General features: G+C 40.9%; 1 protein-coding gene across 1 annotated transcript in view; it reads right to left on the reverse strand.

The window, feature by feature from the left end:
* camta1a (calmodulin binding transcription activator 1a) overlaps positions 1 to 22,460 on the reverse strand; it is a 313,886-nt gene that overhangs the window by 223,607 nt on the left and 67,819 nt on the right. The window lies entirely within an intron of this gene.

Below are 22,460 nucleotides of genomic sequence, written 5' to 3' on the forward strand. Positions count from 1 at the left end.
AATTTCTGACAGCAGTCGCATTGTCTCTGACAAACTGAATGCGAGTGAAACCAAGCGCGTTTGCACCACGCTGACAGCTCACCACAGTAAGAAGATGGTGACAGTACAAGGGGAAAAGTTCATTCTTCTGTGATCTCCTCATTCATTCAGGAATTTGTGGAATTCTTTCAGTCGAAAGCAAAACAGACGTAGGATCGTCACGTCGTATTTGGCATAGGATTGCGTTTTGCATAGTTCAATATTTTTTAATTTGCCTTTATAATTCACTTAAATAATTAAGCAATTCTAATGTCTTAATTTGAAATACAATACATTTGTTTTCACACATATTCGACTAAGAGGTTTGCTCATGTAATCTAAATTAATTGCATTGTGGTCAATATCCTCAGTGTATCTGATGCCGCCAAGATTTTAGCTTATTGAACTCATTTACCAATGAAAAATCATTAATAATAACACTGAATGCAATCCATTCCAAACGACCACGAGGTATCGGCCACAAAATACACTAATGGGTCATGGCTGGCTCTCTTTGCTATACATTTTGGCATGCTGGGCACCAGAGAAAACCAGAAGCACAGTTTCTGGAGGACCAAGATGCCTAGCTTGCCAAGGAAGTGGGAAGAAACCCAAGGTGCTGTCTGAGAAACCCGGGCATTCTGATTCGGAGCGGTTTTACTTTCATCATTGCTGAAGGGAGAGATGACATGATGAAATGGAGAAACCCTGCTGTGAAGATTTTTCTCTCTGAAAAGACTCATGTTCTCTGCCCTGGCAAAGAGAATGAGATGGGTATTTAATACGAGGGAGAAATCTGATAGAAGGCTGTGCATAAGTTATGAACTTTAATACTTTGTATTAAATACATTATGGCAGAGAAGAAGGAGAAAGTTTACCAGGAGGACTCTTGAATAGTGCACTGGTAAAAAGTTCAACCTATTGACAAGAGAGTTCAAAACCTGTTAAAAGAATAACCTCCAGTGACTGGGGGTCCAAGACGACATAATTCTCCAAGCTCTCTGTGTAGCACCTTCCTCTCTCTCCTTGTCAATCAGAGCTTGTGCATATGAACAAGATCACGTTCTTCCAAGCATGTTTAGGTGCTCTGTGATATGGAATGATCAGCGGGTTGAAGTGAATTGGCTCTTGGTTTTATGCATCAAATAGGCTAACACAGGGAACTGATGTGCATGTCAGTAAACTCAGTAAACAGTAAACTTGAAAACAGAGAGTCGTCATACACTAACGATTCTATGGACAAATGCGGTGGAATTTGAGCTCTTGAAAATTAATTAAGGATTCAACCTTCTGTCAATAGTGAGAGAGGAAGCCAGGGGCGAAGGTACTGCCGTGACCTTGAAGCCCATTAGAGACCCCTACACACACATCTCCCTTTACATTGCTCACGCATTAAAAGTCAACACGTCGACCTCAGTGCAGAGGGATGAGAGCAGAGGCCTGGTCCAGGAAATAAAAGCCAAGCCCAACCCCACCGCTCCCCACCTTACTAACCTCCTCTCCGAACAGATGTCGAGGATTATTCCAACCCCCCAATCAACCATAAAGGTGCAATAACCTTACAGCACGAAAACAAACAAAAACAGAAGTGCCGCCGTTAAACAGCTGCAAGAGGCAAACTTTGTTGGGCGTTATAATGATGGTGGCCTTGATGGTGGGATGAAAGTAGGGTGCTAGCACACTTTCAGGTTGACTGGGAAAGGTTCTGTCAGTAGCTTACAAAAATTTTGTATGTTGATGGTGTATTTATGGCCAGCAACTGTCACCAGCCTCTGAACTTACTGTGCTGACCTTGCAGCTAGTGGCCACTCAGGAACACTCAAATGAGATCTCTTCATTTCTGTCTCTCTCTTTTTCTCTTTCATGTAAGCTTTAGACGTTTTACGCAGCTGCAAAATAACTATCCTGAATATACTGTATATTTCACACATAACCGTAGCCATTACAAGTGCATGTACTGATGCAAAGTATACGCATTATGAATTTATTCCAAAGGGTGTACATCACCATCTTAAAACAGCAATGACCCGTCACTGACATGTCTATGAGTCTGAAATGATCACAAACATCTATTCTAGCACTAGCATTGAGGAAATTGGAGATTTGACCTTGGCGATTAACAACCATGTATCAAGAGTATGTATAAGAAATGCTTATTACAAAGCAAAGACTCAGTCTGCATGTAATTAATATGCTAAAATTTTCAGAAGCACTCTCCTTTGCCCTTCTTCTCTGTCTGAGATATCATTTTGACATGTCAGTTTCCAAATGCTTAAAATAAAGCCTATTAAAGGCACACATACATTATACCTCCAGAGGCTTATAAGACAAGAGACAACAACATTGCCTTCTCAATTTTCACTCCACCTGTCACTGTGGGCAGGTGTAAAGGATGTAGGTTCTGTCTTGGGCATGTCAGAGAGGACAAATATGGCATTTTCATATGAAAGAACCAACATATTTCCTCTTTTCAGGAAAGTAACATAAAGCAAAGCACAATTTAACCTGTCTGCTTTTCAAAGTAGAAAAAGAACAAGCAGGACATTTAACATTTCCTTTCTTCATGCAACTTGGATGTAACTGGCTGGATAGGAAACATTTAATCACATCTTTCAGCTTCTGGAAGGAACTGCAATGTTTTTGTTGTCTCTTCAATAGCTTGTCTGATCTTTATAAAGAAAATGATAAAAGTTTCATAACTCTCCCTGTCTGGCAGTGATCAGTTAAAAACATCTGTAGCTGCCCCATTAAAAAGTAGATTGGCTTTTTGGCATTTTCTCAGCAGGAATCTATGTCTGTAAACACATCCATAATGACTTGCTATCCTAGGAGCTGTTCCATACAATGTTCCCAGAAATGCGAGTCAAAGTTAGAGAAATGAATCTTTCCATTTGAATATCTGATGCAGCACTTCTGGATTATTTAATTTTGAAAATCTAAACACCTTGAGGGGGTGATGACAAAAATTGACATTTAAAAATGATCAAATGGTTTCATCATTCACAGACTGCAGTTTCACGGGTAGCATATGTCAGCCTCATTCTTTCAACCCACACTGCACTTCACTTCATTCTCCAAGACTCAGTGAGACACCAAAAAAAGAGCACTGCAGCAAAACCCACTTTCATGTTTCCACTTATCAGAAAGATACCAATAAGATCCATATCTCTTGCAATTAAAGTAGGGTAATTTTTCAAATGTTAAAGAAATTTTCTAGAAAACAAAAAAAAAGTGTAAATAAACAAATAAATAAATAATCACACCACAAAATGGGTAAGAAATTTAGTATTTCACGTATCCACATGGATATTGGATTGTTACTGTTATCAGCACTCCATGCTGTGCATGATTCTGACCTTGCCCTGTACTTGAAAGATGGGATTCTTGGCAGGAGGGGCAGAAAGTGAAAAAGAGAAGAAAAGCCTCACATCTGACTGCGCTCCCCAGGATCCTTTGCTTTTGCTGGAAAGTGAGGTCATCCGATATTTCCTCCAGGGCAGCCCATGAAAGCGACCTGGCTGGTAGAGGGTGCAAATGGATTTGCGAGGGGACAGTGGAGAGGATTGTGCTACCCAGGCCATCCCCTGGGGCAAATAGGGATGCAATTAGGCATAAGAGAGAGAAATCTCAAGGAGGGACAGTGAGGATGTATGTGAGAGGATGGAGAGGTGAGAGGTAAATGAGCGTGAGAGAGGGAGATGTGCTATGGATCAAAAAACGATGCAGAAGGATCAGTAAAGGTCAAGGGCTTCGGAATAAGCCACAAAGCCTTGTACTCACAGCAGAGCTCATTAAACACAAGCACGCACATTTGCTTAGAAAGATGTGGTGTATATATCAAAATATGTTCTTTCCTTTAAGAGCAAAAGTGTAAGGTTGCTTTCTTATTCAAAATTTTTTTAGTCTTGTTTAAGATTTCTAAACTAGATTCCTTGCACCTTACAAAAAAATGTATTTGATATTTAATGAAGGAGATTTCACATTTCTAATCCTACTGACTTATCAGTCATCTTAAACTTAAAGACATCAATCACTTAAACACATAAGAATATAGTGGGCCCAATAGACAGTATAGTAAGGATAGTAAGGACAGAGACAACAGAAGCACTGTACCTTCTAACAGCTGCAGTTGTCAACTGCTGGCATGGCATGTTGTTGCTCTACGAGTCCCAAAACAGGGTTAAAATGCCATCCTCTCCTATGCCATGCCAATTATTCTGTGCACTGGCTGTCTAGGGGAAGCTGTGACGAGAACCAGGGGCCACAGGTTTCATTTTACAGCCCCTCTATTACCACCCACCTACCAAATTTTTAAACCCATGATGCTCTATGTCTCAGCATCACCTCTTGCCAAGAGGTTTTGGCCATCAAGCTGCCGACTAAACAGAAAGCACCAGGATGTGTTGTGCACAGCGAGCCAATTTGCAGCATGGAGAGAACCCTTCAGCATGGTGGAAGCATCTGCCCTGGAAAAAAAAGGCAGGTGGAATACATCTCTGGGGCACAGGAGACCCTTTTCTCTGCTTTAAAAACCAAGTCTGCTTGCTCTTTGCCTTCACCTCTGCATTTAAAATTTGTAGGGCTATACCTATTTTCCAGAATAAAAAACAGGACAGGAGGACGTGCTCCAAATGTCTTCATTACATGCAAGGTATGATAAGGCTGGGATCAATTCTAAAACGAAATTGAATAGCTTAGATGTTTTTTCCAGCTGGTGGTCAGTTCTTAGCTTGGCACACACCATCTCCCTAAGTCTCACAACATTCTGTATGGGCATACTCATTCTTCTAACATGCACAACTCCCATCAGTATGACCTTTTGTTTCCATGGGCTGAACTCAAACTGCTCAAACTGCAGTAACAGGGAGATGTAGTGGAATGGAGAGGGAGGTGAGGTGCCTCTGTAAAGATCAACAGAGCGAGTGTTGGCACCTGGTGAAATCGCCTCGTTGCAGATAGTAGGCTCGCCCTCTATGATTCAAATGGAACTGTCCATTTAGAAAGCATCATCATTATTTAATAGTCACCACTATCACCATGTCTGTTTCACTATACTGTATAACTACCTTTAACAGGTTAAAGTAGAGCTGCACAAAAAATGGTATTAGAATTCATGCATGCTGAGAATCTACAAAAGTCAAAGGAAACAGTGAAAATCTAATCTATGAGTGACAAACCTAATTTAACCTAATTTCTAACTTCAAAATCTGACAAACTTAATGTAAACCTATGTGCATATGATCTGCATAATGAAGCTTTCCTACCCAAACTAGCCTATACTGTACGTATAAGATATTAAATGGATATTGAGGGTTGTGTATGTGTGTGTCCAATAACACAGGGATGTATAGACACAGATATATATCCTATTCCTTCAACTCCGGAGGAGAGAATGAGCGTTTTTTTTCCTGGGACACAATAGGATACTCTATTCCCTCATTTGGCTCATTTGTATCCGTCTGCTGTACACTTCCCCTCTCTGCTGCTCCAGAGGGAGCAGTCAAGTTCACATCCCAGAGTCCTGTGGCGGTGTCCTCCAATGTGTCCTCGCATCTACACCCAGAGTCCTCTATAATCATACCTAGCCTTCCTAACATCACAGCATCCACCATCCAGCCTATCCACCAAGTGTTACCAAATGGGAATGCTGCCAAGATCGATTTCCTGAACAAGAGTAGCAAATTCTTGAACAAGCATGGTATATCTGAGGTTCCTTAAATATAAAATCACCCTCTACCATAATGTCTACAGCAGGGACTCTCCCCTACCTAACATCTCAGCATCCACCACTCAGCCCATCCACCAGATGTTACCACATGGGTATGTTAACCAGTCTCATTTCCTCAACAAGCATGATAAATTCCTGAACAAGTGAGGTTTATCTTGCACTGCTGTCCTCCAGTGTGCTCTTGTATCTACATTCAGAGTCCTTATCTTGCTTAAAGCAGGAATTCTCAGCTTCTTAACGTCTCAGAATTCACCATACAGCCCAGACACCAGGTGTTACCAAATGGGCATGCTGCCAAGACTGATTTCCTGAACAAGCATAGCAAATTCTTGAACTAGCATGGTATATCTGCAGTGATTTCCACCAATGTGTCCTCCCATCTACAGTTAGAGTTGTGTTTCTTATTCCTGAAGCATGAAATCACCCATCCTAATGTTTTACCGTCTACAAATCAGCCCACCTGTCAAAAATGATCACATGGGAATGCTACCAAGGCCTAAGCCTGAGCACAGTTGCTCAGGTTTCTGAGTTCCTGTGATGCTCTCCTCTGGTGTTTCTTCACATCTGTGCTTACAGTAGTTTTACCCTGTATCAATCAGGCCATGCAAACAAATGTCACCTGACCAGACTACTACTACTGAAGTGTGTGTGTAGGGGGTCTATGACTCTCTTTTATTTCACATTTTCTTTTGTAGATTTCTTCAGAACAAATATTGTAAATTGGTAAAATCATGAGCTGAAAAAATCTTGCTTAAAATGTACATCCACTGCACATCCAATATATTTGATTTAACCCTTGCTGATAACAAGTGCTCCCTAAAGTATGCATTTTCTAAAAAGCTGTTTTTCTGGTATTAGTACACAAAAAGCAATCAAATCTGTCTTCACTTCATTCGGACATAATGGTAAAAAAAAAAAAATCCATTCTATTTTCCTTCTGCATTATCTCCTCAAACTACCAATTACTTAAAAAGTAGCCCTAATTCTACCATTCTGTCTGCAGCCTGGCTCTGGCTGTAATCCCTGTGAGACAGGCTCGTTTTGGGGGATCATGAGCCAGAGTGAGATGTGAATCTCACTGTCATTGAGCCTCACTGAAGAGAGTCCCCATGGGCTGATGGGTGATAGATTCAGGGAGAGACAAAAGCGCTTCCAAAGCCCCATGCTCCCTATTACTGACACAGCTGAATCTCCTCCATCAAAGATTCCTGTCTTTGTGACCTCCCCTCTCTCCCCAGGCCCAACCAGTAGGCCTTGCCCTTGGCTTTGTGCAATCTGCCAGCTTGTTTATTTCAGTCAGCCAGAATCAATTAATGCTGAATTATCCTGTGATTTTCACCAGTCAGTGGTGCAAATGGCTGCCCTTGCGTGAAACCAAATGACTACTCTTGCGTGAAACCAATTTCAATTTTTTTGGTCTGAGTACTGCCCAGAACCATCCACTGGGCTCTGTGTAGAATTACACTGACCTGCCATTGCAGGTCAGGTTGATGGCTAAAGTGTTGTGAGTATGTATATAATCTGGTCCAAAATGTGTTGAAAAACAAGTGAGAAACACATTAGCCTATTTACACCTTATTGTAGCATGAGAGCAGTTTCTTGAAATCGATATCTAGATAAAAAAATGAATTCCAGTCTCATTCTTGTTTTCATCTGGTGTTCACATTGTCTAGATACTGCACACTCTCTAATTGGGTCTCATTTCTCCTGTGCAATATGCAAATATGCTAGCTAGCTAGGTAGAGTATGGGAAGTCAGCCAGCTGTCAGCATGCCAGGAGTTGGATTGCACAGAGAATATTTTCTTGTATAGCCTGTACTTCGTTTTTTCTCCATGGGAGAAAGACTGTTATCTATTAGCAAACTACATAAATGATGACAGGTCCTGTTAGAAGCAACGTTTTTAACTAGTTAAGGTTTTATCCTGTGAGAAGGGTACTTCCCGTCTACTGATGGTCAGCTAAAACAATATAAGGCTCTATTTGATGGTCTGACTGATGTGATCTGATTCTGATCATGCTATGAATGACTGTTTGACTCTAATGCCTCATTTACAATTTGAGATCAAAGCTGGATGAATGAATGTTCATTTAATAGCCTAACGTTTATACCAGCAGTCGACCATTAGAATCAATAAATGGGTGTTGTGGGAGAAGTACCATTCAGTTTCATTTCTACAGAAGGTATTACTAAAATACTCAGAATAAAATTGTACTGACAGGAAAAATGTGCCTGTTACAGGAAGAAGTATTATATTAGCTCAGCAAAAATGGTGCTCTAGAGAAAAGAAGAACTCTAAAGCATCCATACAAAAACATGGCCGAGGGAGAGGCAGAAACCTAAGATATCATACAGATTTCGTTCTCAGAGAGCAATCATTCAAATTCTCTCTTTAACCCGTACACACTTCCTAGCCCCTCTTACCTCCTTGTTTTGGCTTTTCCCGCCAGTTGCCTGATTTGATTTGTCTTTGAGGAGGACAGCAGTCTTTAATTGAAGTGTGTTTGGGCTATCAGTCCCAAGCATCAGCTGGGCTGCCTTTGTTTAGCTTTCAGCCTGCCTGCCAGGTAGTCCACTCCCACTGCTCGCTGCTGCCTCTTTGTGCTGAGATTACAATAAAGAGAAACAGTGTCTGTGAAGGTCACACCAAGATTGACTCAAATCCAGCAAAAGCTCTCCTTGATGGTGTTTACCTTTTGAATCATGGCCAGGCTATTGTCTCAACGTAAACCCATGAGGGGCCGTGCTGCTGCAGTGTCATTTCTCCTCAGCTCTCAGCTTTGGCATACAGCATCACTCATATCTGATGATATCCTTGTTTCAATTTGATCTGCGCACCGCCTGAACCCCCTGAATTATCGGAAATCTAGCTCTGCGCTAAACCTTAGATACAGCCATCTTTACGGCTGCTTTATACCTTCTTCCTCTCCAGGCACCACAGAACTGGATGACCTTCTGCTATATGACTTTAAGATATTAACTTTTAGAAACACCCTTGTGTGTGTTTAGCTTGCTCCAGACACTCACAATTTGTTAAACTTTGGATTGCAAAGTCTTAACTGTTGCCTAGTTTGCATTTGCTCCTGTGCTCTGTATACAATTGGGTTGAACCCAAAGTGCACATGTTTGACAAATATCTAGTCATCTCACAAACTTTCGAAGGGTATGACATAAAAAAAGGTGTGGTGTGTCAGGATCATACCTGAAGAAGCAGCCTGGGCCGTTATATCATCCAACATTTAATTCCAGTTAAAGATAATTTCCCAGAGGAGTTTCAATTGGACAGAACCTATGTTTATCCCATGCTGGATACACCTGCTCAACTCGACATGGCATGAAAAAGCAATGTTGCAAATCCCCATCATTTTCAATTTCTCCCTTTATTTCATTCATTTTACCCAGTAAAAAATGACAAATGGCTTAAATAAATAAATAAACCATTGAGAGCAAAGATGAATTTAGGAGTGAGCAGCTGTCACGCTGTAATACAATTCATGGCCATGCATCAGCGTTACTGGAGGCGGCTCTGGCACTCAGGCGAAAACTCAAGAGTGCCAGCTGCCAGCACATCAATCCCCCTCATCAAAGTAAAGCTCAGACAGACCCAGCATCAGCATAATCCTTCATGAAAAAAACGACATATCAAACACCACTCAAAGAGAAGTATCCAATTTGAGCGCATCCATAAAGAGCAGTTCCAGCTATACATTAATGTTCTTCAAAACTGTCGATCAAAGTAACGCCATCCTGACATAAATTAGTGTTCTCCAATAGCAAGTGTATCAAGCACCATTAACACGGTCTGTGTCCATCACTTACTTGTGGTTGAAATCTGGTAGTGCTAAATAATCTGATGATGATGTTGATGATGATGATAATATTGAGAGTTCCAACTTTGAAAACTAACTTGACCTCTTGCTACAGAGTCATTTGGTGGTTAAGATTAGTTCCTCATAGCATGCCAGTATAAAAATATGACATGACACTGTTGTGATGTTGAGTATTACAACCTTCCAGTCCAGATCTCAAGCATAAATATATAAATAAACATATCTGTAATAACATGAATACAGTCCTGCAAATGACCCCGTGTCAGGTCGGGTATGAACAGTGATGGAGGAAACGTGGGAGTGTTTGATCTGCTTGCTTCACTTCAGCTGAATGTTAAGGATAATGTTGAGGAGTTTTTGAAAATTTTGAGCACCTGAGGGAGGAAGTAGTTACAAAAATATGGAAGCACTGGCACAGATGCTTGTAGTAATGAGGTCACATATGGCACTAACCTTCATGGGTCTAGACTACTTTTCTCAGTCATGCAATGCCACTTGTCAAATTGGGCAGACCTATTGGTTTTTAAAATCTCTATGAATATTTGGACCAAATTCTATGTCTGAGAGTAACAGCTTATACATACACACATTTAACAAAGCATTTGACATTAATCAGACACATACACCAACTGGCCTGGAGTTACCATGTCCATGTTTTTTCCTACTTATGACTTGTTGCCATGGGTTGATTTTTTTGCCCATGGGGTTGATGTTTTGGGGTTGATATTACTTTCTGAATATTACTAAATTCCAGAATTCTTAATGATATTCAAACAGGGAAAATGATCAAAACAGACTACTGTAAGAATGCACTTGTCTGACAGTGACAGGTTTGCGGATCCTTCTAACTAGTCTTTATGACAAGATGTGTAATGACAACATAAAAAAATAATAATTCTTGAGAAAATCTAGAATTCTTGGTTCCTCTTGTGCTTCCCACAGCAATGATCACCATATGCTTTTGCTTGCTTTCGTTTTGTTTGTTAATGTGTATTTTGTTTGGGTTATAGTCCTGTATCCACCCCTGTCATGTCAATGGTCTGTTCACCTGTGCTGTGTTTTTTATTCAGTGTTGCCCAATCTATCTTTTTCACTTACCTGTTCTCAAGTATGATTTTTAGATTTGCTCTTAGTAAAGGTTTACATATTGCAGCCTGCCTCACCTCACGACAAATGATGTTTTTGAACTGTTTTTGTTTCAGAATTTTTTACTCATCATTTAACGATTGATCATGGATAAATATTGATGAATGATTATTGATTTTTGGACAATGAGTCCATGAGTCCACAACTATCTATGCTCTCACTGAGTAGGAAGAAAAAATGACGATAAATCCTTACTACCATTATGACACCTATAAAGTATCGGGAAATGAATTCCCCTCTCTAAGTGTATCCTGATGTACCACGAAAATAATTGGATAATCGAGTATGAGCTCTAAAGGATGCTGGCAACATGCTTCACAGATTCAAAGTTACAGTAGCTTTCAACCTCACTTGTGGAGCGAAAAGCAGAGAGAAAAGTGAGAGAAAAGTGGGTGTCATGTCTAATTGGGGAGAAAACGTGGAGAAAATAAGGCTTCGTGCCGCTAAAATGTTTAAACAGAGGCATCTCAATGGTCCTCTTTCACCATTAAGGGTGACAAAGCTAGATATGCCTCAGAAAAAAGGGAGGATAATCAGTTCTGTTTACAGATTTCTATTCCATAATAGTCTAATTACTTTCTGAATAGGTTAATTACTGCAAATGTTTCGACTGCTGGCTGCTTGAACCTGACTACTGGCTGAATTCCAATGGAGGCATGTAAATATGCAGTAAATATAAACAACCCTGCATGTGCACTATCTATATTCAGATGAAATTGAAAACAGTGGCGAAAGTGAGGCAATGTATTTTTTTCTTTCTTTCTATGTTTCTTTTCCTGCCTTTTCAGCAATCCCAATGTTTTGCTGCTGGCAAATTCACTGAGCAGTTCAGAATTACTTATTTAACAGATAACATTTCTTCTGTTGTCAGCAAAAAAAGAAAAAAGGTTCTTGTCAAAACAGACTAAAGCCAATGCCTTGAGAAATGAGAGGTCACTCTTAGACATACAGCACAAACAGGACAGGAGCCACAATAAGTCATTATGTAAGTGCTTTAAAGACTACGATGCTATTTGTTTGCCATGATATCTTTAAAAGCATGCCATACTTTATACCACACTATCATGCTTTTACACCATACGAGGCATTAAAGCAATCTACACATATCCATTACAGGTTTTCTTTTATCTTTCAAAGGCACCTCAAAAGTCATTGATCTTAATCTGGGGAGTTGTGATGCTGCTTTGATGCCCATGTGATATCTGCTCTGAGGCTTGTAATAAATGTAGAACCCCAGGTAGCATGGTAATCCTTGGCTTCTAAAAGTGTCGCTGTCTGGATATGACCAGAAGATAAGCTGTCCAGCCCTTAGGAGAGTAAAAGACAAAATGCATGTCATCCAGACAAATACACAGCCTAGATTATGACATCTGTAAACATGTGAGAGAGGAAAAAAGTAAGAAAAACACATCTGCATTTCCCCTATCACTGTTCAGTCCTGTCTAAATGATGATCATCTGACATGGGATCATCTTTCATGGCAGCAATGCTTCTTTACAGCTAAGAGCACCAGAAATGTTGGACTGTGATAAAAACACAGACCCATGAGACCAGAACTGCTGCAGTCTGTGGTCTGCAATGCAAATATATAATCATTTCTATTGAAGACATAAACATTTACATGTCAACACCTAAAATCTTAAAAAACAAAACCATAGTGCAGGAGGGATGCTGACATCGGAAAATGTCCACAGGTGATGCAGAGAAACTCATGCAGACAGGGGATAGGAAATAAACAGGCGTTTGGCTGATGCCAGCTCTGAGGAGCAGGTGTGAGGCTGCAACCTCAGCCAGGATTGTGTAATACACACCCAGTCAACAGGGAGCTGTGCTTTCCAAAGCCCCCCAGCCACTCACCCCCATCCGTCCTAGCACTTGTCTAATTAAACATAGTTAACATTCATCCCAAGGTCTTATGCAGATGAGCGCAGAGGGAAACTGAATGCATGGCACATTAAAAGAAACAACACAAAGGAGTGGGGCAAATTGAGACGTGCGGAAATATCTTCAACTTGACCTCCGTTGCTCAATTAATTACAGCCATAACAGGGAAGCGGCGTGGAACCGAGCATGAATGCTTTATTCTTTCACACCTTCTTGTCAGCACAAGAGCAATCTTTTTTTGAGTAAATCAATCAATCCATGAGAAACCTATACAAAGTTTCATGCAGCTACAGAATGACCATGACAGGTTCTGTATTATAGAGTAACATCCTGGATTGTCAAGGTAATCTGTGTGAGATCCATGTCAAACCTGGCCGTGCTCTCTGGGTGTAAAGGATGGTGTACTGCCTCTAAAACACATCAGCACTAGCCTGTGGAAATCTGTGAACCTCATTTATGCGGAAGAGGGCAGATAGAGCTCGGAATGTAAGTGCGAGTGTTACGTTGCCCTGTGACACAACATGAGTAGAGTTGAGCATGAGCGTGAGCATGAGCAAACAAAAAAAATCTTCATGGTTATCTTCATGTTTCTCAGAGCAAGCACACTACAGCTTTCACTACCCTTTTGGTAGCTGTTGTATGATAAGGGCGAGCTGGCAGGAGGGTGGGGATTAGCAAGTGATGAGACTTGGGGTAAAAAAACAGAGAAATTCAGGAATGGAGAATTCACAGATTTAGAATTTAGCTTTGTGTCTCAGGTACATACAATTCTGACAATTCACAAGTCTGTTTGTATCAAGATTCATGCTTCATTAGTTGCTTGATTTAAGGCACTAGGTCTGGATGCTATTGGAAAAATAATTCTGCCAAGTGTGCACTAAACAAGAAAAACCCCCAGCAAACCCGAAGGTGTAAATTGTGTGAAGGTTGTTTCAATTAGAAAGCTTTAGGACCTGCATAACACTATGAATACCTAAAAACTTTCCCTGTGTAAATATTGATTTGCACACTTATATCTCAGAGCTGATGATGTTTCTAGAAGGATATGGAATTAAGGAGTAGTTTTCCTGATAAAGAACAGATCGACTCGAAGCCTGGAGCAATAATGCTTTGTTAAAGGATTAGAAATCGGTCACTGGGGAAGCGAGAGGCTGTGCTGGCATGAAGGCGTAGTACAGGGTTGAGCTATAGCCACGCTGGATGGATTCGTATTTCTCAAAGCTGTCTCCACAGCCACCCATGCGCAGCAGCCCTGGAATCCTGTTTGTAACTGTCTGAGGTACAAGAGCCCCAGGGAGCAGGTGCTTACTTTCCCCTGCAAACACAGACCTGTCTCCTTTCACAGACACGTAGAACATGGCCTGATCTACCTACACTCTCTCTCTCTCTCACACACACACATACATTCATACACACTCTCACACAAACACCTTCCCTTTAAGGGCTCCATATGAAGAACAGGGTGTTCAAAAACCATCTGTCCAAAAAGGAAAATCAAGTTGGCAGGGACAAAGCTTTCCTCTAAGTGTCATCACAAAGTTTCAGCTCCACACTGGCAAGATTTTTACTCTGTCACTAAGCTGGGAATAAACTCAGGTCAGTGTGTTTGGGAAGGAAGCAGAACATTATATCCGGATGGAGTGTTGCCGAATAAGAGCAGCGGTCTGAGCTGGACGACAGAGGGCCGCAGAGATGGTCAAATGACACTCGGCGCAGCACTAGCGAGAAAAATGATGATGAAGTGCAACATTAGCGCAGTGATTAACTCCTCGCACGCTTCTCCGTTCAGTCCCATTTCCTCCAGCATGTCAGTCTGGTCCAACCATTCCGCGCGAGATTCCCTCGGCTCGCTAACCGTCTGTGTGAGAAAGAGCGGAGCCAGCATTCAATCTCTGCATCTCTCCATTACAGTCTCATTTTAGTACCACAAAAAGGAGCTTGAAATTTTCATGAGATGCAGCTCCATCTGGCAAGGCGGCTTCACTTATAGCAATGTCGTTTATGGGCAAACAAGAATGCTGTGATGTAACATGAAAAGATTTGTAGACCTAACCCTCATGTTACAGGTGGGCTTTCCCGATCTCATTCATGGTAACAAATACAAATCTGACCTTTCTATCTGCTCCGATTGAAATGATGTATAGAAAATACCAAAGAAAATTAAGGATATTAACCGGATTTCAAGCTCAATAGAATAAGATTATATCTCAAAAATTTCGCTTATAATAAAATAAAGGGAAAAAACCCTGCAGAGCAATTCACACAATGAGTAATTGTCTTTCGTAGTATTGTTTTATTTACCCCTATTAATCTCCAGCTGTTTAGGTCAATGTTTAGGTCAATGTTTCATTAAGAAGTAATCCGCAAACTAAGCCAGATGAACTCTTTGACAAAATGCCTGTCGCTTCACTGTAGAGAATTGTGGCTAGTAAATATGTCTGGCTCGTGGATCTTCTGCTCAGCATCTCACACAGAGGTGGGAACCGTGTTGAACACTCTCCTCAGATGCAGGCTTTGGCGAGACCTCTTTGATATGCAGATTCTCATGCCCTACGGACCACTCGTCACCAACCTGGCTTATTAGCATTCCCCACGACTCCAGCAAAAAATGCAGGAACAAAAATAAATGGTTGGCTTCGCTCTTGAAGACAGCAGAAAAATTGAATCATTACGAGGGCTAACTGTTGTTTACTGTGAGGGGAAAAAGGCAGAAGGACCGTAGACTGTTATTACAGTAGAATCTGTGTGAAAAATTTGCATCATGTTATTACTGCCAATAATTCACTACCTATCACAGCGAATTAGCCTCTGATGTTTGCTAATACATGTGCAGCATCTACAAGTGATGCTATTTAGTGCAAAAAAGTGGGGGAAAAAAGCGTCACGGCACACAGACTGACAGATAGTTGGCCATGCAACAAGATCCGACAAACAAGCCTACGTTTCTCAGACTTCAGTGTCTCGGAGATATAAACAGTGGCGTGGTTTCCCACCATCAATGCATTAGTTCTGCAACACATTTGCTCAGCACAAAAAGCTCAAAAAGTCACGCCCACATTAGCAGCCCCATTACAAGGTACTCTTGCTTTTTCATTGGCAAATAATTACAATACTTTCTTTCCATGATGGCACCCCAGCATCTCTCATTTATTATTTAGTTTTTAATTTGGGTATTTGAGATTTCCACTCGTTTGAAGCCAAGTAAGCCAACTGCTACATGCCTTTCTATCCATTACGTTAAATCCGGTGCAAATCAACAGGCACCTCCTCTAAGATTGACCGTAAAAAGGAGCTAAAAAGACGCTGTCCTTCATCATGATTCTTCTATTTCCCTACTCAGTTTGTACTTAAAGCCAGGGCTGTAGATGCACTGGCCTTTTCAGCAATATCCATTATGTTTACAACGCTTGCACAAATGATGGTTGTTTTAAAATCTTTGTTGTTGAAGATAAAAAAGTTCCTTTAACCTAATTACAACTGATCAGTGGCGTCTGCTTTTGCTTTACTTTCTCTCCGTATGGCATAAAAGAGCTCCCAGGCAATCCTTTAAGGCCATAATGATATGCAATTGCTGTAAAGCATTTGCAGAGACATGCTTTTTGCTCATTGTATCTTATGTGTTATGCGAGCCAGCGATCAATAGCCATCAATAGTCTATTAATAGACCAGACGAAGTTCAGTTCAGTCTGAAACGCACAAATGTCAGCGAGACTTTACAATGAAAAGGAGGAAGTTCGATAGAAACCGATACCCCTCTCTGTTAACACAGATAGCCTCTTAATCATCTTGCTTTCCCATTGACTGGCTTCTTCATGTGTTTTTGTAATGGGTCTTTTTCAGAGCACACAGTTATCCAATCTGGCTGGTGTAGTAAGTAGAGAAATGACTTTGCTTAGATGGATGATAAGAAAACAAAATGGTGGTTAACTATCAGTTTTGGTGGCTTTCATCTTTCTCATCACCACTAACTGATGCCTAAAAAAGCAAACATCAGATATTCTAGTTCTGAAGTCCAGTCTAAAAGAGCAGGACTAAATCTCTGTCCCATGATGAAAGATTCAAATGCATCCAGATGCTAATCCATGAAGGACAAATCCAACGAGCTGGTTATTATCCAGAGCAGAGCTGCTCAGTTCTGCATCGCTGTCTGAAACTGAGCTCAGAGCCTATGTTTGAAAGCCAAAAGGGACATAAGGCAAGGAACATCCAGCCGGAGCCCAGCAGACCGTACACTTCCGTCACCAATTCCAGTCTTCCAATAGAGGCTCCGCTTGGAGAAAGGGCGCAGTCATGTGATTTGCTCTAAGCCCATTCAGTGGAGACCGGGTGCCTCCAGTAGGACTGGGACTTCACATTCGTCTCTGTCAGATTGCAGCATGCCATCCATTCATCAGGCCTGCCAAATGCTGCCGCCCCTCCAGCCCGACACTGAGCACACGCAGGCCTGACTGCATTATAGCTATCCACTGGAGCTGCCCACAGTCACACTGATGTTTTTATTTATTAGGCCTTCCATTAGCCTAGAGCTATAAATCCAAATGCACTGCTACAACACAGACATCCTGCTAGCCATCCTGATAAGAAGAAATTTGACATCAAGCCCAGTTCTGCACATAAACCACACCCAGGACCCCTTGCCCCATTTCGTTTAAGTGCAATTCCATTGCGTAAGACTTGAAATTTGGTCCTTTGTCAGGACTGGAGACCCCTTTCAATCTTTATATGAATACGCAGGCAAAAGACTCCCACTACATTATGGCCCAGAGGCAGCCTTCAAATGGCTTTTTATGCCCTTCATTTTAAATAGTGACTGAAAGCCAATGTCTGCGTGTGAAAGTGTGCAGATTCAAAAGCAATCAAGGCAATTCCAGTTGGCTGACATGCATGAACCCTGGGCTCAATACTTTCCCCAAAACTTAGTATTATTGATCCTCTGATGGTCAATTCAATATAGTCTAAAGAAGTTAGAACTGTGGATCTACAAGCCAAGCAATTCAATAGTGTTCAACTTGTGCAGTAGTGGGGATCTGGGCACTGTCTGATTCAATACAACAAGGAGAAACTAGCAGGGCTGAGGCAGTCAACAAATGCAATACTGAGCAGCCTCAGAAAGCATCTTCGAGTCAACAAATTTAATACAGCCACTTTATCCCTTCATATGTTCTGGCAACTAGGTTTAGCAACAGGGAGGTCTCTCAAGACCCATGGGCACAGGAGTTTATCCTAAATAAACTGGCGTCTTTATTGCATCTCTGTCTGATGCCAAGCCAAGCCATGCTTTAATTATGACAAATCCAGGCCATGTGCTTCTTGTGCTTGCCAGTAATGAGGGATGCTTAACACTAAATGGTGCGAAATAACCTCTGTCAACAACAAAGCAACATGGACAATAACATAAAAAAGGCAAGAAATACAGATGAAGATAGGAACCCATATAACATGTGAAGATTTAATTAAGGTTTTTGCCACTTGTCCAAATTTTTATTTGACAATCCTAAGAATACTCATTTGATTCAAATGGGGCCTTCCTAATCATAAAAGCCAAGCAAATTAAACGGTCTTTACTAGCCAGAAAGGGCCTGAGAGAGCATGTGAAGTGCACTATTGTGCATCGCACCAAGCGGATGACTTGCCCTTATCTAACCCAAGACATTCATCACGGTAACTAAATTAATTAATGCATAAATTAAGGAAGAATTACTGAGACTAGTGTACAGTAGGAGCAAGATGAATGTGATATACGCCGCTCAAGAGGATACAATTAATTTTTCGAGCAACGTCAAGGCGCAGCGTCACTATCACCGCTAACAAAGTAACTCATTTGAATATCTGCAGCGTTCTTTCCACACATTAGAATGAGGAAATGCTCACTTTAAACCGGGAGGAACAAATGCCTGTGATAAGCGTTTTTAATTGGAAGTTTCATTTAATTTGTTCCCGGTGACATTAAAACCAGCCATTAGGAAGAAATTTGTGAACGCTTTCCACACTGTATACTGTACATGAAACAAATGTTCAAATGATTCTTCTTTAAGAATAAAATAATCACCTAACATTGATATTTTGCTATTAATTTTGTGCTAATTTCTCTTTTCGGGAAGTTAATATAAACACGCTGTAGGCAACTCAAGCAGCAACAAATACATTTAAAGCTCCAAATGAACGCATACATTAACTAAATAGAGCGATAAATAATGAAATAAATAAATCTAATGCACGTCTTCCCGGCTATTATTTCTTCCTCCGCTTTCACACTATCTTCCCCCCACCTCCTTTGACTGTTTCTCACACTCATTTTTTTGCAGTATCATTGCTAAATCTTTTTGGGAATGCTTCTGGGAGCAATTGAGTGGAAATGGGTTTGTGAACATCTTGGAAATGGTGTCTGTCAGGATAATATGAAGAAGGCTGTGTGCAGACACAAGAGTTAAATAGCAACGTTCTTAGAATTTGCTGGCTGGGCAAGCAAACAGGCGCAAATAATATTAAAATGTCCACCCTTAATGATGAAGATGAATCATCAGGAACATCCAAAGCTTGGTAATTAAACATCTGCAGGTGTTAGACAGAGCGAAGTCCTGGGTGTAGTTTCTTCTCTGTTATACTAACACATCAACTATATGACCTACGTGGCTGCGTATGTTTTGTCAAGTGCAGGTCATTTGTGGTCAGTGTTAACCCTCTGAACATCAAATACCTGCTCCTTTAACAGCCTGCGTCTGAAAGACTTTGGCTTTATTTTGCATCAGAGATAACTTTCTTTCTCCAGCCCAGAACTCTATTTGTCAATGTCAATGAACAAAGGGAAGGGGCGACTTATTCATGCCAAACATGCCTCTGGTTTCAACTTTTGCATGGCCCTCTGAGTGCTCATTTTTAATTAAAAAAAAACACTGCTTTCTTGTCTTTTAGCTAGGCCATTATACCATTCTCTCTCTCATTCTCTCTCTCTCTCTCTCTCGCTCTCTCTCTCTCTTTCTCTGCACAGTACAACCCAGAGAGGTGTCAGTCATTATAACATATCTTTCAATTACAATTTTATTATAACTGCAATTCCGTCACCATATTGCTTCGTCTCCTCTGCCACGGCATACCTGAAAATTGTTAATATGAAATGTGGTTCGGCGCGGCTCTGATTTCAGCTCTCACAATGTCTCAAACTTTGGAGTGATATCAGCGAGTGGCTGGGCAGGGGAGTGGATTTGTCTTGACAAGTGGGACAGATCTGTCCCGGTTTCCATACTCCTTTCTCTCTCCCTCCCTCCTGCTCCCTCTCTTTCTTTCTCTCTCTCCTCAGCCCCCAGATAGACAGGCGGGCAGATTGAGGGCCAAGATTAGCTGGCGTATGCTCACAGAAGGCCACAGAGATACAGTACTGAGAATGAATAGCCATGTCATGTTGTCAATGTAGTAACCTTGGCAACAGACAAAATTCCTATTTTAGTCGTCTGCTTGGCCATTGGGGTGGTAGAATTGGCGCTCCGGCTATTCCGAAGACCGAGGGTTACCAAGACGTAACAGATGCCTCAAACACAAGTTGAGGAACGAGTCGATAGATATATGCTTTCACAGGCGCATCCATTTAAGCTGGGAAAATGTGCAGAGTTGCTTCAAAAAAACAGCAGATCTATCATTACACTTCCAGCCTCTGGCTGACTTTGGGTCTTAAAAGAGGAGAGACGGCATTAACTATAGCCAAAATAAACAAACGCAGGACAACAGCTGTGCCAAACATTTCATTTCTATTGATCAATTGCCCAAGCAACAAAAAAAAAATAAAAAATCCTAAAAAGCCCAAAGCCAGGGTTACTAATGGAGCATACCACAGAATGAGCTTGCTTAGAATTCTTAAGAGGCATTGCTTGTTGAAGTCGAAGGAAAAGTCACACCACAGCAATGATGGTGCAAACCTCACATTACCTTCAACCAGGAAGTAAATGAAGCTTTTATCCTGACAGTTCTTCACTAAATTGTTAACATACACGGTAAAAACAAAATGAGCTGAGTTTGATGAAACATAAAGAAAATACTAAAGGATTTAAATGTACTGTTATGTAATGTTTTTTTTTTACTGAATCACATGTCCAGCAGATGAGGTTAAGATCAGTAGAAAGAGTGTTGAAGTTGATGCAATCGAGATCTCTGATATGCATATGGGAATGTTTTTAGATAAACAGGATGTAAAAAAGGTGTCATGGAAGAGCTGCTGCCTCATAGCTCCAGGTTCCATTCAAAATCGTGCCCCAAAGTGAAAGAGTGTTTCATCTATCGCTACCCTGCCAAAGATAAACTGCTTTCTAACAATGGATCAGCAAAAAAAATGAGAATGGATGAAGAATCTTAAATTGTGAAATGATTCCCTTATATACTGTTCACTGTACTTCCTACACTCAGTCTATAATGTACTCTAATGCAATATTCATCATAGGAAGAACTTCCTGTTCAAGGACAAACTCTCATAATCACTTCATTGTTGAGCACAATGATACTTGCTTTGGTTGTGTGGTGATTATTTGAAGATGTTAGCAAGTCAAAGTGCTGTATTAAAATCTAATCTTCACAAACCAACCTGGCTCACTCCGATGAGCCACAGGCCATTTATCATTGCCAGACCCTCACCTCCTACTGTTCTCTTCCACCTCCTCCTCTTCCTCTGCTTCTGTCGCTGCTACTTCTACTGCTGTTGGTCAGCTTTTTCCCCCTTTTCTTTTTCTCTGGCTTCCTCTTCTGCATCTCAGTTTCTTTTATTTCCTTCTCTCCAACCGTCGCTCTATAATCTTTCCCTGTACCTTTCTACCTCTTTGGCGTGTATCTTGCCTCCCTCGCCTGCTATCTGCTTCCTCCACATGGTGTTAATCTTTTGTCTCCCGTGTCTTGTCTCTGAAGCAGAACATTACAACTTCATTCAGTCACATGGGTCAGGATCGTGTTTTCTGCTCAACATCACCTACAAACATGGAATCACGGAGGGAGAAAGAAGCTGATACAGAGAACAAAAGAAATTATTAGGCTACCACATTCCACATAATTCATTACTGTGTTTCATTAGTGCACCGCCTGCCTGGGCTGTAAAATTGCCAGAGCAGTAGGATTTATAGGAGAACGTGTGAACCGAGGCAGTGTTGAGTACAATAAGCTATTTACATTTGCTTATGTTCATAGCAAAACAATTAAGTCCAGCCTCCCTGTAGTATTTACTGCCCCCGTGCCATATTGTACCTATGAGCAATCAATGCTTCGCCAAATGTAAACATTCCTATTTATACTTAAATGAGGCATGAAGCACGGATAGAACGCACTCCGTCTAAAGAACAGAGAGATGCAAATAAAGTGTCATTTTACGAGCTGGAAATGCAACACTGCAATGAATTCACTGGTATTTAAAATGCAAACTATTATCTGTTAATGTATCATGTTTGAGTTTTAAAGATTTGGGGTTTTGTTCACGTTGCTATAGTGAATAGTAAAAAAAAAAAAAAACACTCAACCTTTATATGAGCCACAAAGAATGAGATACAGCAGAGAAATGTGAAAAAAAAAATCATTTCTATTGTGATATCCACACTTTAGGTAACAATAAACATAAAGCTTGACGTCTCATAGCAACTCAAAAATCGCTTGCGCTGTCTCTATTTCAGCGCCTTTTCACTTGTCTACTCTTGTTGTCATGGATCCCAGTAATCATGTGACGAAGTGCTAGAAAGGCAAAAATATTATCTGATAATATTCTAGTGTGTAGTGCAGTCTGTGCTTTATAGCTACACTGAAGGCTACTTTCAGTGAGATCGTAATCGCTTTAATGACTCACAGCACAGTTATTATTAGCAAAGACTGATGTCCCTATCTACTAAATAA

The sequence above is a fragment of the Tachysurus vachellii genome, chromosome 19, assembly GCF_030014155.1.
Source record: "Tachysurus vachellii isolate PV-2020 chromosome 19, HZAU_Pvac_v1, whole genome shotgun sequence".
NCBI classification, from domain to species: Eukaryota; Metazoa; Chordata; class Actinopteri; order Siluriformes; family Bagridae; genus Tachysurus; species Tachysurus vachellii.